At 40.5% G+C, this 16,501-nt stretch overlaps 1 protein-coding gene across 1 annotated transcript in view; it reads left to right on the top strand.

Moving 5' to 3' along the window:
* The window catches only part of TGFBR2 (transforming growth factor beta receptor 2), a gene marked incomplete at its 3' end in the record, with an annotated part of 58,145 nt that overhangs the window by 10,704 nt on the left and 30,940 nt on the right, over window positions 1–16,501 (top strand). The window lies entirely within an intron of this gene.

Raw genomic sequence — 16,501 nt, 5'->3', positions numbered from 1 at the left:
ACTCTTCCCTGAGGCCACACAGGTACCATGAGTATTAGTGCCATAAGAAGCAGCCTAGAGCTTCCTGTATGCACATGTCCCCTGCTTTAATGTGTATAAAGGAAGATAAAAATATGATTCAAATTACATCACCAAGATCCAGGAACGTGAGATTCACAGTGAGGAGTCAGGCAGTTGTTTAAAAAATAGGCACTTGACCCTAAAAGGAAGATTTAGAAGTATCTGTATTAGGCATCCAGCTCCTCCTATACATGTTGGAGGGGGTTAGAGGCTCATACATGGGAAGAGGAGGCAAGACTTGTTGGTGACTTGTAACTATAAACAGCTTTTCCATCTTGACCCGTGGTTAAAGCAGTGACCTAGGAAGTGAGAAGCCTGGACTCAGTCTCTTAATCTCTGGAGACCCAAACCCAGATCTCCAGCTTCCCACAATTTCATCTGCTGTATTGTTGATGCCACCTTTAAACTTCAGTATAGGTATTTGTATCAAAATTTCCACAGTTTCAAGTAGTTCTGCTTAACATGTGGCAAAAACATAATGCAATGTGTTAATTTCAGTTTCTAGAAACAATTATAGAATATGTGGGAAATGAACAGAGATTGCTTCAATGTTGGTCTATTGTGATTGGGAAACTGATGTTCAAAGAGAGTCTCAACAGAAATTCTGGATTAAAGCCCTCAGAGTACCCAGAAATTCTCATCAGTCTCAAATACCCTGCCAAGTTCAATAAGATACGATTAGCAATTTTTTCTCCCCTCTTTTTCTCAGGTTAAGAGGCTGTATGCTAGGAGCTTCTGGGGAATGATGAGACACAAAGAAACTTTCGTATCTTGCTTCAGTTTCACCATTTAAGGCCTAACTCTTCTATCAGTTGTCTACATGTATATTATTCACACTTCAGCCAACTTACACTTCCCCTAATTTGGCTTTTTTGTTCTGGTAACTTGTAGTATGATTGTCAGGCACATACCTACTGGTGGTTTGAATTCAGAAGCATATTGGCATTCTCATGGGTGAAGGTGGGTAGCAAAATGCTAGCAACAAACCACTAGTTATTTGAAGTATCTCACCCTTGAAAGTTAATGACAAGGCACATTTACCACTATCATAACCACATACCTAGAAATAGAAAACACTGACACCTGCCTTCCCAAGCTGATGCTTAACATGAGTAGTTAGACTACCCGTACAATCGTCACTCTTCCCTTTAAAAGGTGGATCTTGTTTTAAGTTCCCATGTTGTGCTTTTGTAACAGAGGTTTAGATAGCTTTGAGCAGAGCAGTAATTTCCACTTCATTGTCCTTAGGCCTGCAGCAGGTTAGGAAGGAGGTGATACTGTTTGTTCAGGGAACCATACTGCCCTTTTTAGCATTTGCAGGTAAGAGTCTAATGTTAATGGTTGTCTACCTTTTGAAAATGACAGACTGTTGTGGTTTTGAACATATGAAGAACAAAAGAATTAGGAATAGTACCTACAGCTGCTATTACCAGTCTGGATGCAGATTTGGTCAGATATGCAGGCAGTTTGCCATGCTTTAATAAGGTACCACACATCATATAAACACCACTTGCCTCAAGGCAAGTATAAGGTAGTGCAACCCAGCTAAATCTGCTCTGCCAAAATGCTAAGCTGTGGGTAGGAGAGCTCACATGGAAGTTCACCACAGTTAGTTGATGGCGAATAAGGTGTTAAACTGTGCTAACTTGATATTTTAGGCTCTGTGGTGAATGAGATTATGAAAGGTGAACAAGCATCTCTTCCAACAGATGAAAGCTGCAGGTGAACTAAATCACTCCAAAAACAAGGTGTGCATTTTTAACAAACAGCATAATTTCATTATTGAAGACTTGCCAGGGGACATGATGGAAGTCACAATGTGAATCTCTAAATCAAGGCAGGTTTTTGTTTAAACATATACTCAGAGACGTTAGGGTTTTGCAGAACTACCCAAGTGGAATGATTTTACTTGCAGAAGGCCAGACTGGGAATATCATTTTAGCTCTTCTTGGCACAGATGTCCTGTAACCTACAAATCGGTGATGCAGCAGGTTACCATCACTGGGTTGGTATCACTCATGTCCTTCTCAGAATTAGAACTAGCAGCTCCAGAAGTGACAACTGATTAAGCTACTCTGCTAACTAACCCTGTGCAAGGGTATTTCAAATATACATTACTTAAAAATTTCACATCCAAGGAATCAAAAAAAAGTCTGTATTCCTACAGAGCACTTTCCTCTGGAATAACCTATGCTATTACTGTGTTTGGAAAGCTTGAAATTGTTTTGTTTTGTGAGAACACTTTTAAAAACATACTGTGTTATGCATGAGTGTGGTATTTGTGAAAAATTCCAAAGTGACAGCTTTAGAGAATGAGCTGCCCACGTCACTGAACAGTTAGACCAGAAACCATAACAAAGCAAGCAGCTGGCTCCTGGTGTTTAAAGGGATGCTGAGTAGTTCAGCTACTATGGCCATGTGATGCACAGCTTCCTCAATGACAGTTGTTGAAATAGTATTTTCATGACATAATTATTAATCCACTTGGCATTTGATTAAAATTATCAAGGCATTTCATGGAAGCTCTTAGACATCCTGCAGACTGTTACTGATTTCTGCAGTTGAATAAGTGCCCTCCAGATGAAGGATGATGATGTGCTATTACCAATATCCAGAAACACTCAGTGACTCTAAACTGTTAAGCATCAGCTAGTATAATTTGACATAGCAGCACTCAGAAATCACAGATTAGCATCTGCTGAAGATTTTATCCTATTAAATTTAGCTAATACATGTGACAGTAAACATCTTCTGTCCTGTGGTAGCAAGATGAGGAATGTTATACTGTTGACAGAAATGAACTGTGCCATTTAAAATTCCATTAAGTATCACCATATTTTGCTTTTCATAATTCTCAGTTGTTAGGAAAAAAAAAAAAAGTTGAAGCAATTGGGTGAATTTTGAGATATTCAGATGAAAATTAAGAGGCAACAGAAGGTTTGCTTCTGAGCTGCTGCTTGGTATGCTTGATCTGGTGTTTCTGTCTTATATTTTCCTAGCTTTCTCCCTGAAAACAAGTCCTTCAATAGAAGTAATTGTTTTGTAGGCATTTAAATTAGTTTCTTCTTTGCAACGTTTCTTCTAAACAAGTGTGTAAGTGTATATGCTGTCTTGGAGTGCTGGTGACAGATTATGGTCTTGATAATGACTTAAGATACAGCCTAGAGGAGTGAAATAGTGGGTTTACAGAAATGACCATGTGTGGGAGGGGAAAACCCTAGAAATCCAACTCCACATGTACTTTTCACATTTACAGTTTTATTCTGCTTCATCATAAAGAACGTGTAAGAGCCTGCTGCCTTTCACACATCTTCAGGCAGGTAGACTAAACATTTGAGGCTGGCAAGTTCCTTCCCACTGAGCTGTGCCTATTGTAGGAATGTCCTCACCATAACTCTGTAATGCCAACCCTGCTCGGGGCTGGCTTCTGCAAGCAGTGAGTAATGTATTGTTGTAGGGAGTGAGAATTACTGTATTCCTACATGCAGATTTTTTAATGTCCAAGGCTGATTTTTTTTAATGTGGGGGCTTACCTGCTGGACCATGCACACATGAAGAAGAAACTGTCCTTAAAATACTCAGTTTTATTGCCTAGTGAATAAATTCTTTGCATGGTATTTAGAAATAATGGCAAAGATAAAGACATTTCAGTGGACTTTTGAGGGATGTATTTAGGGGTGAAACACCTATTTATTTTGGAACGGGCAGGTTTCACTCACGGCTTTTATTTTCCTTTAAGCCCAGTAAAATTTCAGACTCATATAGAAATGAAGGAGCTGATTACTCTTTCCCTTATTTCAACAGAATGATATTGCCAGCTACTGATTCATAGTCTCAAATGTAACTGGGGAGAGTTATTTGCAAATGCATTATAGGGAACAGCTAATACCTGGGGCATATGTTAGCAAATTTACCTTTGGCAGATAAAGGAGATGTTGCTTTGTTGGTAGAAATACTTCTTTACCAAGGCATCTGATGACTCTCTAACAGCATGCCACAGCAGTAGGATTTCTGCTACAGAAATCAGCAAAAGAAAGTTTTCTTGAGGTTGAATATCATTAGAAGCATGTATTTTTATGCATGTGCCCTTTTCTCAATACTCAGTGTATAATTCCCATTAGCGGTTGTGAAAGTTAGACACATCTATCAAGAGAGCATATCCCAAGGGTATTAAATTCTGTTATTCTGCTGCTTTGCATGTAACTTGACAGAGACAAATACAACCATCCAAGCTACTGAATTTGAGAAGGATGTATATTTTCTCCAAATCCATTCAAAGCAATTCTGCTCCCAAGGGATTACATTTGAGTCTAACTGTCCTCTGATTTACTATTTTATCTGAGCTGATGGATTATGAAAGAGAGTAATTTCTTTTTCATACTGTTTTCCTGAATCTGTCATTCAAAACTTGCTGTGTGGGGAAAGAATGGTTCATAAACATTATTCTCGTGGAGGAAAATGGCTTCTCACAGTAAAAAAGAGCTCTGAACTGAGCTTCCGCATAAACATCTTTGCCCATCAGTGACTGACAGAGAACCCTCTGTGTGTGTGTGTTAAGTATGTGGACTTGTTAAATGAGACTTCTTCTTTGGAAACAGTTTTTCAAATAGACTAGGAAGGATGGGTTATATTCAGGTCTAGAGAAAGAAATTGCACAAAATTCTGTTTTATAATCTGTAGATTATATTGTAAACTAGTACCATAGTAGGAGCATCCTTTGGTCAGGGGATGTGCATTAACTTAAATTCCAGATTTCTCAAATACTCCTCAAGTTCAGAGGTCTTCAAAAAGCTAAGCAAAAATAGCTCTTCTATGCTCCTTACATTAGGAAGTTGTCTTTTCATATTAAGCTTAAACCAAAATCCCCAAGCTTTAAATTGTGACTATAAGTTTTGCACCCTAAACACATCTTTGTTTTTGTGTTGTTTCCTTGTTTGTTTGTTTATGGCTGGAAGAAGGCACAGTGGCAGTGAATGCACTTAAAAAAGTTCCACTAATACCCTCCTTTTAGCTGGAAAAGCAAATATTTATAAATCCCTCTGAATCATGTAACTCTGTAACGATTGCAAGTTTGAAAGCACAGTTGTCTGTTTAATCCATTTAAATGCCCATTTTGAATGGGCAGCTGTGGGTCTTTGTCTGCACACAGCTTCTCCCAATACTTAACTGGTGTGTTATAAAATACCACAGAAATTCTGGTATAGTTCAGTAGCAACCAGCATACACGCATTACAGTTTTCTGTTATACAAGATAGAGACTTTCCCCACACCGGCCACATCCTTGTTTAAGGTGGACTTAAGAGCTGTGGCTGAAGCCAGTTTGCTCAGTCACTGTATAGATTGCTGAGATCATGCTTAAAGAATGTGCAGGTCCTGGTCAGAGGCACAAAGCACCCCCTAACTCATGACTTGAACATGCTCCAGCAGTTGATACAAAAGGTGCACTTGTGAAGGGCCGGTATAGAAGCACAATATGGAGTTGTGCATGGAAAAACATTGAGGAATTCTAGTTTGATTTCCTCTATCTAGGTAAAAATAGAACACTGAACAGCAGGACTGCAATTTAGGTACTCCAAACCATGTCATTGTACCTAAAATCTTTTTATGTCTTACTTATGCTATTTGTGCCCCTTGTGCTTCATAATTATGAAGTATTTCCTGCTTGCTAATGTGACACTTAAACCGATATTTGAACAGATGCAGCCCATTCCAATTACTGTCTTACATTTTGAGACTGCTTTTGATTTATTTTTATTTTTAATCTCAAATCCACTATTTAGGTTTGTCTTGGCTTGACTAAAATTTGTTCCTTGGTCCACACAATCTTACTTCCAGTTTAGAGAAAGGAAGTGTGGTCAGAATTAGGCGCTTTGAAATCAGAGGTGGGAATTAAAGTTGAGCAAAGGTTTCAGAGCAACAGGTGAAACTCAGGTGTTACTTTTGTCTGGGTTTACAAAGCATTTTCCCAGACTAGTGGTAGTTTCAGGTAAATATTCATCAGACTTTTCCCATGAAACAAAGCAGAATTGAGGTGACTGGCTGAATTTTAGTTTTGAGTTCATATTACAGATCTGCAGCAAAATCAGATGTTTCACTTCAGACAGAAGATATCTGTGCTTCACAGTGCTATCTGTCCCATCTATATAGCCCTTTCTCTTGAAAAAAAGTGTATTCTAAAGCCAAGACTGCTTTGATTCTGCAAGAGTCCTATGAAAAGGAGGTGTCTGGTAGGTCTGGGTATGGCTGAGAACACAGTCACAGAGAGTAATACCTGTTTTCTCAGATGTCTCCCATAAATGTTGTTAACTGATGTGAGATACCAAAAGTACTTTTTCTACACTTAAGAGTGAAAATAACCTCCTTTCTGCTTTCATAGTGGATTTAAACAGCTATGGGGCCCGTCCCGAGCTGCCTCAGCAAATATTTCTGAGGAGAAACATCAGTCCTTGGAGTGCTCCCCAAAGTGTCATAACCCGTGCAGATGAGTCCTAGACAAGACCCTTGCAGTGATGATGCCTGGCAGAAAAGAGTAACTGCAGAGCCCTTCTTTGCACTCCTGGAAGGGCTGTGACATCTCCTGTCTCAGGGCAAGTGGCATTTGAAAGCAGACTGCGCTCAGGTTGGAGGCAGCAGTAGACAGCAGGTCCCTCTTGTCCCTGGTGTGGTGGGGAGCCTGACCTTGCCCCAGAAAGAACTTCAGCCATGGATCCACAGAGACTTTTCTCTGCCCTCAGCAGTGGTGCTGCTGTTGGAATACAGAGTTTTGCGTTACCTTAGCCGTGGGTTCTCACTCCTCATACCACATTCTTTATTGTGTTTGTGTAGTCTGTTGTCTAGACTGAAGAACTGTTCTGGGTCAAACTGGCCTTTTGGAGGGGAAGGGAGGTGTGGTAAGGTGCAGTCTGATTCCTCTGTGAGAGAGGAGAAAGTGCAATGAAGGATGTGAACAGTTAACCAGAGCAGAGGAGCAGGACTGCTGTTTTTTTCCAAACTGAAACTGTTTGTGCAGATATTTTCGGTATAGCCTCCCTAGAGAGAAAAGAAAAAGGGAAGATCTTTTGTGTTCACAATGCTTAAGAAACAAATTAGTCATTTTTCTTAAATTGGCCTGAGGACTTCTCCATAAGGCAGACAGTTGCTGTTCTCAAAATATGTTTCCTTGCATCAAAAAGGAACAACATTAAAAATAAGATGTCAGAAAAGTAGTCTCTGCAGTGGCCTCCCCAAAGGACGGATCCGCTGAGGGCTCTGGAGAGCTACATGTGGCACGGGAAGATGAGTATGGCATTATGGTTCCAAAACCTGTCAGGAAAGTGTGTCAGTAATTTTAAGGGGATATTACTAAAGCAAATAAAATGAAAAATAAAAGCATGAAATACAGCAGTGATATTTCTGATTCACCAAGCAACCTAGCTCTATCAAAGGGAACCTGAGGGAGTCAGGTATAACTTTGAATTTCCTGTTTTGTGTGATTTGCCACAGTCTTAATATCTGTGCTTCATTTCCACTACTTTAAAAGGCAAGCAAAAATCTCCCCCCAAACTAACATATTTCATGACCTTTCCTGGAGGTTCTTCTGTGAGACCAGAAAGGGTTTGCAAGTGCTTGCCAGTCTCCTGAGTGCACGAACAGTATTAATAAACATCTGCTCCTCTGTATTTACTCTTCGTAAGGCACAACAGCTGGTTTTAGGTATTATTTACACAGTTTCCTCTACATTTTAGTTATCTTAGTCTGCTTTTTTGAATACGCTGGATTCCAGTGGAGATACGTTTAGCAAGAGCTTAACTGTAGAAAGAGTTAACTTTAGCAAGAGTTAACTGTAGTTTCAGGAGAAAGATCTGGCTTTTTGCCACCAGAGTTGCTGCATGCTGCCAGCATAGAGATCAGTCTTTAAATCATTACCATTTTACATTTGGAAAATATTATTTTCTGCCATCTATCTAGCCTTCATTCCCGTTGAAAATGCTACAGGTAGATAGCCAGGTAACATGAAAGTTTTTTCTACATACAGAATTCACACCTCTTGAGCTTATAGTGGATTTAAAAGTAATTGATTAAACCACAACAACTTTGTGTGCAGTAAGTCTCAATTCTGAAACTGGCTGTACTTGTTCCAAATATAACCTATACTGAGGCAAATCAGCTTTAAAAGGATTTGAAGATCCACGTGCAAAACTGTAAAATCTCCACCCCTTTAATTTAATCGGCTAAACTCATGTGGTGGTGTGTGTATACCAGGCCAGCACTTAGTTATTTGAAGCTGTTCAGAAAGTTAAGCATGACAAGGCTGTATACTAAATATGAGCAAAGCCCTGAAGGATTGTAATTTGTGAGTGTTTGGCTATGGAAGTTATGTTACTATTTTTGATTTTTGTGTGGCTTTGGTTGTGCAGTGGTCTGTGGGAGCTGAGGGCAGGGCTCCATCTGCACAGCAGCCCTGTGGCTGCCCGCTCCGGCGTCGCAGCCATGAGCTGGCACGACAGGTGGCTGTGTAAAGGAGAAGTAGGAACTGTACACGTGTGCCCACCTACACTGTCCATCACATGTACCACAACTGCAGTTCCCCGTGAGAAGGGTGGCAGGGTTTGGCAACGCAGTGCAGCAGGAAGCTTGTAATGCTTTTGGAGTGAACCTCTTTGCCCCTGCCATGGATCCTAATGTGTTCTGCTGCCCACACGATTAGCAGAAGATGCAGCCACTTACCCTGTGACATAGTCTTTAAAACTTCTCTGCCTTCCTCCCACCTGCAGCCTGTCCAATGAGGATGCTCCTAAAAAAGCAGACAAGATTTGTCTTTGCCTTAAGCAGATATCACAAAACAGACACTTAGGACTGCTAGTAAGTAACAAAGGGATGCCTTTAGGTAAGCAGCATTGGTACATTAAGAATATGTTTAATTTTTTTATGATCTCATGGATTTTTCAGTGTGTATGTGGTCACTGAGCACATTCAGTAGCCTTGCTCATAAACTGAAGAGCCAGGATGTGTGTCTATGGAATGCATCATGACTAATAGGAATAGCTTGACCATAACATCATTAGCAAATGTTCTAAAGTACTGTTCTACCTGTACTGGGTGGATTCCTGAATTTCCCTGTTGGAAAATGGGAGTTTAATAAATAGGCCCTTGAAAGTAGCGTCAAATTACTGTTGAAGGTAGAGATTCCTTATTTCTCTTGTAGTAAGAAAAATAAAGGGAAGAAATATAAACTGAGCTTTTGGAGGGAGCATGTGTCGCTTTCAGGACAAATGATTCACCTGCCCCAACGCCATTATGAAGAATGAAGAGCCCTGTCATATTTTGAAGTAGGTTGTTGTTGGTGGTGTGACTGTTGAGGGGGCAGGAGGGGAGAGAAGCATGTTTCTATAAACAGGCTTTCTTAACTAGCTGAATGGAAAGGTATGATGGGTTCAGAAACTCCATTCAACCTACTTAGAAGATTCAATTGTATGGTTTTGTTCTGGTGAGGCTCTGTAGCTAAGAGTGAAGGCATATTTGTGTTTTATCGAGTCAGAATTGTTCATAATTGTGTATGTTTTAATGGTTGGGGATTTTGCCACTAAGAGTCTTCTGTCATGAAAAAATCTTTGCTTCCTTCTGTATCACAGAAATAACTGTATAATGCTTGAATGACTGCTGTCTATTTTCAAAGCTTATATGTTGGAAAAATAATATTTGTACAAAGCTGAAGTGGTTATTCAGTGGGCAGGCAAGAATACAAAAGGAGGTGAAGTTGCAGGATACGCTTTTTAATGAGCAGGTCAGAGTTAGCTATGCCAGTGTCAGTTCTGAACCATGAATCATGCTTATTCCAACAAAGCAGGAAAGCTGTTTTTCCTAATCTTGTGAGCCAGATGAACATTGCTGCACTCTACTCACTGTGTGTCTGAAGTCACAGGAGTTAACCACCAAAGACAGCTTCCAGTAAATTCCAAACTTAATGCATTATGCAGAAAAAAACCTAGACACTGTAGTTATAGTTGAATAAATTGATTTTCATGTTATATCGCATATGGTTCTCCAGTGCTGTGTGCTGTTTACCAGCTGTGTTAAGGAGACTGTAGGTTAAAGTCCAGGAGAAGATGAAATGTCCCTTTGAGTGCCCTATGGGAAGCCATCATTTAGATTTTCTTTCAGCATTTTTGCCTGGAGACAGTATTCTTTTGTTCCACCTACCACGGAGTGCTAAGCAGTGGCCAGAAAATGTGAAAGAGAGCACGGGTAAAATTCCACAGGTAAAAATCCATCTCATTATTTGAAGCATCACAATGTTATTTTTATTCCCTGTTTTCAGAATGTGTTCAGTTCAGAATTGTAACTGCTGATCTCTAAGAGAGTCTCCTCATACCTACACTAATGTCAGGAGTCACAGCAGTGAAGTCCATTCTTAAGCATGTTTGAGGCAGTTCACTACCATGCCCTGGATCGGGGTGAAAAGCCCAGCCCATGATTAAAACTGTCAATGCTAGCTCATTTTGGAAACGGTGGATAAAAATAGCGTTATTTTAATGCTTTAAATACAAGAATGATTTTTCGATCTTCAAGATCTCCAGCTTAGTATGCTGTTCCCTCCCTTATTTTTTCTGGTTGTGTCCCTCCTCCCAGCTCCTGCCAAATTTGATTTTGTTTCTGTGTCAGCGCCTGCAGCAATCCCTAAAGCAAAGTTTCATCAGTTCCACTTGCTGTTAAAAGCCAGGCGCTTCCACTGCAGAGACGAGTTAAACAAAGTTTTCTAACTCCTGCTCCTTTTCCTGTTGTCTTTTCCCTCTGCACGTACCTTCCTCCGCTCCTCGCCTGCCAGTAAATGGGAAATAGCAGTTTCCCAGATTTCAGAGCAGTTCATCAGTGTTTCACTGCTATGAAACTGCTGTGAAATGGTTCTTCTGCTTGGGCCTTCCTTCAGCTGGGGGTGGCCAAACTACTTCTGGCTAGGTCTAGCTTGTCAAAACGGCTTACCTAGTTTGCCCTCTTCTTTCCTAGCAGACTTCTTGGGTATGGCTGAAGAGCAGGTCGTAGCCCACATAGACTACATGAAGGCCCATGAGCCCTGCCAGACCATTCTTTCTCCCATCTTACAGTAGCTACTTTGTGGTAGGGTGGGTTGCAGGGCTATATATGTGTCTTGTTCCATTAACAGTTGTATTGTTGCCATATAATAGGTGTGACTTGCATTTTTTTCATATGACAGGCATAAGCCATTACATGATAGGGAGAAGCCATGACATAAATCTCTCCAGGTACTGCACAAAGAAGCATGTTCATGAAAAGGAAGTTATTTTGGTCTTTATCCTTTGCAGAGCCCTGATGCGGCTTGGTCAGGCGGGGAAGAAGCACAGAAGTCCCAAGCACTTTGCGAACAGAAGTGCAATTGATAACACTTAAAGGCATGTAAAAAAGCACCGACTAGGCAGCTGTTGTGCTAGGCTGGAAGGCTGAAGATCAAAAGGAAACCTAAGAGGTGAAACACCTTCCAAGGGAAAGCATGGAGTACATTGCTAGGGGCAGACCAGGGTGATGTCAGTGATTTGTGACTATATATGATACAGGTCAAGGCAGAGAAATTCTGCAAAAGAACGTGTAGGAATGTGATTTTTCTGGCGTCCTGCCACAGGGACAGTTAAATATCTGGTGAGCTAAACATTTATGCAACCTGTTTTCCTGTAACGTATTTTAGCTGTACTTAAAAGTTTGCTCATATTTGGCTTTACAGAGACTCTCTCAGCACTCTTGATAATCATTGTTAATCTTAATAGAGACAGTCACAAAAGTCCTGTGCCCATGGTAACCCTACTGGAGGTAAATCATATTTGAGATAAAGGACTGCGGCCCAAAGCAGGGTCCAAGGCAGTATGAACTATGCAGGTTCATACTCACACAGTGAATATGGGAGTATGTGTCACAGAATGACACTCCATTTCAACTCATGACAGCATAAAACTCAGAATTGGCAGCAGTAACTGAAAAATTGAAAATACATATTTCATAGGGTTACCTCTGAAGGTGTTGCCATGGGAGTTACTAGGTGATCTGCGGTGTTGCCAGTTCCTGTTCTTTTGTCATGTGCTAGCTGACATGCTTATTGAAGATCAACCTCCCAGATTCCAGTGATTTATTTTCTTTTTATCTTTTCATTTTGTAAGTTAGACAGTAATTCCAATCCTCCTGCTTCTGGCATGTTTCAAAACATGACTCAAATGCACTCTAAGAGTTAAGGCAGCAATGGCAAAGAAATGAGGACCCAGCAGGTGGGTCTTGGTTGGGTTTGGTTTTGTTTTGTTTCCTTCTTTTATTTTCATGATCTCTCTGGCTAGGCTTTGTAACTCATTATTTTTGAATTTTAAGGGTTGACTATGGTTCCATCTTTTTTTTCTTTTATTACTGCACTGAACATAATCAGTATGATTAAGGGTAACCATCAGGATATATCCAGGTCTTAAAACACAAAGCTCAGATCCCTTATTTTCCTTGACTCCTTCCCCCCCGCAGTTGATTCAACAATATCTGTAAGGCAAAAAATGTGGTTTTGAATCATCCTGTCTCCACTTTCATGATGCTGTCAGTGTCCCCATCACTATCAAAGTTCTGCTGAGGTTGTAGATCTTGTATTGAGGGTGGTAGGGAAAATAGAAAAAATACTGTCTTTCGTACTCTTCTTGCAAAACCTGCTGTCTTTCTGTTGGATGAGCAGGTAATACAGCTTGGACATTCTCATAGCTGCTATGCTGTCCAGCCACAGGGACATGATGTTGTGGAGCTGTGCTCTTTGGGAGCACAAGGACAATCTCTGCCAAGGATTTTTGATAAAGGCATCCTTCTCCTTCCAGATTTCCATGATGTAGTTAAGTCTTAAATTCAAGCTTCTCCCATCAGGTGGAATTCTTTCCCAGAGTCTGAGTAGCTGATTTCCCATTCCAACATCTCCCTCAGCATTTTTTTTTTTTTAAAGAGATGAGATCTGTCTGCTCAGCAGTGCTATTTTGTATGTATACATGTGCCAGAGGCACTGGGTGAGAAAAGAGAAATGAACTAACAATATAGGAGTAGGAGAAATTGGCTGCTGTTTCTGAAATGTATCCTAAGACAGAGAGTTTTCCAGTGTGGATATTCTCAAAAAAAAGACAGCATGTTGGTTTGGGGTTTATTTAGATGTTATTGACTTTTGAGAGTTCTGTAATGGTACTGAAAATCAGAGGAATGTAAACTAGAGCCTGAGGCCTCAATGAAAGTTACACATCTATAAAAAACAGACACAAAGCAAATAACTTCGAAGACAGTCAGTAGACTTTGGGTGAGGCATATTGTTTATTGTCCCAAGAAACCATAAAAAATATGTGAACCATAGAGTAAAAATGTTGTCCTGCAAGCCCGGCTGCACTAGAATCCATGGCATTGATATTTCCTATATGGCTGCTCCAGTGTCCTTTGCATAATATCCAGCCCACATGTTGGCTTGCACGTTCCATGCATTTTAACCACAGTGACTGAAAGTTAGTTGTCAGTTTCATAGCCAAAAAAACACAGTCATTTATTTGCAGCCCACGGACAAGCAAGCAAAAAAAAGCTAGAATTAGGCTTCCTGTAGAAGTCAGGATAAGAAAACTAACATTAGACAGTAGATGGCAATTTTAGGAGACAAGTGCACATTTTAGGATGACTTCCTTCAGATTTGCAAATCTGTGTTTTCTCCGTTGACTTTCTCATTATATCCACTTTTTTTTTCTCATGCAAAGTGAAAGGTTGCTTCTGTCCACAGTGTTCAAGTAACTTTAGTTGTATGAACAGGAGAAAATCATGAGGAGCTGGCTCATGTGGTATGAATTGTGCAACAGGGTAGTCAAGCACTTTTAGAGATGGACATTCAAGTGACTACAAGAAGAGGAGCAATCTTGGTGATCATGAATCACTCACTGCTTCTGGGCCCTTCAGAATATGAGTGAATACACTTCCCTAGGGAAGAGCCCTACTAACTTGTTATTCTCCAGGCAGGGTTTTGTGGATTAGAGAGAGGTCTGAGCTAATATGACTTGGAAGAAGACCAGTCTTTCCTGGATTCCTAAGTCCTCAGAACCTAGCAGGCTAAGTCTCAGTAATAGCAGGCTGTGATGAGAAGAAAGTGAGGTTGAGGCCACATCTGACTACAGATTTAATCTCAGGCCATTTGCGGAGGTTGATTTCAGCATCAGTCTCATAGGGGAAAGTCAAACTTGACTTTAACCCGTTTAGTTTGGAACTAGATGGGTTATCAGGGTGGGTAAGGCCAGACTGTATTAACGAACAATACACCAACACCTGCTAGAAGAATGTGACAGTATTAGGAAGAGTAAACTGCAGTCTCACTTCAGATCAGATACTGAAGCATGGAAGAAGGTTTGCCCACCTGGACAGTTAATCCGGTACCTCGAACTGCCAGAGGAATGAATAGAGAGGCACTGCACTGTCAGCCTCTATGACAAGAGTTTTTGGAAGAAAATTTAAGTGTAATCAGTTCTGGAAGTCCTAAAACCCCATTAGATTTTGCCATTAATTTAACCTGTTCAGAAATTAGTTGGGCCTAACTACACAGCCTTTGCTAGTAATTGAATTAAGGCTGACCACAGTAACTGAAAAACGTAAGGTTTGTGACCTTGCATTGAATTGCTGCATTTCAGATAGTTGAGAGGTTTTTTTTCTTTTTTAATCAAGTTGCTTGGTTTGGATATCCCTCCTTGGAAGAGGTCCAAACATATTTTCATATGTTTGTTCCAGTGGGTGAGTCTTGGCAGAACCTGGAATAGCTGGGGACAGCACAGGAACGAGCCCTGCCTCTCAACAAACATCATGTGCTTGAACCGGTTTACTTAGGGTTTTGCCTTCACGTGAGTTTTGTCTGCAGCACTGCCAGCACAAGAGAGGACTGACTCGAGTCTGTGGCTCAGAGGTGAAAGCAGTGTAGATGCAGCTAAAATTCTTTGCAGTTTGAGCAGCAGAAGTCCTTCCCCTGCGCTCATTTGTGAGCCGCTTGGCACCCTGCCACACACAGGTTTCCTGTGTGAGCTTGGGTGAGTCACTTCATCTCTCCCTTGATATTTGTCTGTACCATTCATCCAGGCTTTTAGGGCTGTAGATGGTCTCTTACTGGGTAGAGGTACAGTCACTTGTTATCAGATTGTTTTTAACATTACTGGAACCTAGAGAAATCAATACAGTTATTACTTTATCTTCAACATGTAGTAAATAGCAAGTACCATCCAGATGAAAGGAATAATTTGCCAAAATGATGATTATATTAACACATATTTTATAGAACACTAGATTGAGGACCTTTTGAGTTCCTACCACACCTACTTCAATGAGGCTTTGTTCTTCTGCCTGTCTTCAGGGAGTTGTTGCAACACAAATAATTAAGAACAAGAAAAGTTTGCCTGGGGCTTGAAATTCAGCCAGCCTGTAAGTTACTGCCAGCGTTCTCCACCCAAGTGCTCCCAGTGAGCTCCTCATAACCCTCCCCTCTGTGTAGGAGCTTCTTCTGTACCATTAAAATCATAGGGAGTTTTGCCACTGATTACAGTGGCAGTAAGATCAGAGACCTTAGGTCAGTACCAAAGCATGCTAATGATGAGAAGGGTTTGTGATTTAGATAAAGAGGAAAGACTTTTCTCTCAGTCCCTTACAATGGCTCAGAAATCCATTGAAAATGTTACCAAGAGGCCTTTTTATTTCCTTCTGGAAAAAGCACGTGTATTTATTCCTGTAATAAAATACTGTAATGGTAGTAAATAGTGAAGTTCTAGAAGCAAAAAATTGATTTCTCAGCTAATGGAGGAGAGAGGGGGAAATTACAAATCCTGGTTGCCTATTATTGCTTGACTAGCAACATTTGGCCACAAAGAGCAGTATGAACATAGCTTTACCAGACAGGTAGCTACAAGAGAAGGGTTGTGCTGTGTGAAGCCCAGTTTATCTTTAAAGTGGTTCAGCCTACTTTTCCAAATATATTACAAAGTGAGTCAAACTGAAACTGTTGTAGATTGCCTGCTCCACTTCACATAGTTGCATATTCATTTTAGCTTTAGAAAAAAGTTTATGTTGGCATTTTCTGTTCCTTGTAGTCACACTGGCTTTTTTAAAATAGTTTTTGAACTAAAAATATGTTTCCTGAAATTCATACACTGGGACAAAAAAAATCTCTTCCCGTACTGCTACCACACTGAAGCAGATAGTGAGTACTAAGACTCAGAATGAGTAAACAAGTAATTCTTCAATGTCGAGGTGCAGAAATGTAGCTGTTGGGTCAAAGTAGACTTCTACAAGACAGACTGTCATTGCAAGTTAGTTTGAGTTCAAGTCCCTTAATTAGCCCGGGAAGACTCCAGTAGCATATTACATGAGCTGCACAGATGCCCTATTGCATTTCCAGCTTGAGTTTCACCCACAATCTCTAGCAGACCATCTGCCTTAA

This window comes from Nesoenas mayeri (genome assembly GCF_963082525.1).
Source record: "Nesoenas mayeri genome assembly, chromosome: 2".
NCBI classification, from domain to species: domain Eukaryota; kingdom Metazoa; phylum Chordata; class Aves; order Columbiformes; family Columbidae; genus Nesoenas; species Nesoenas mayeri.
This window is presented reverse-complemented; position numbering and strand designations above follow the sequence as displayed.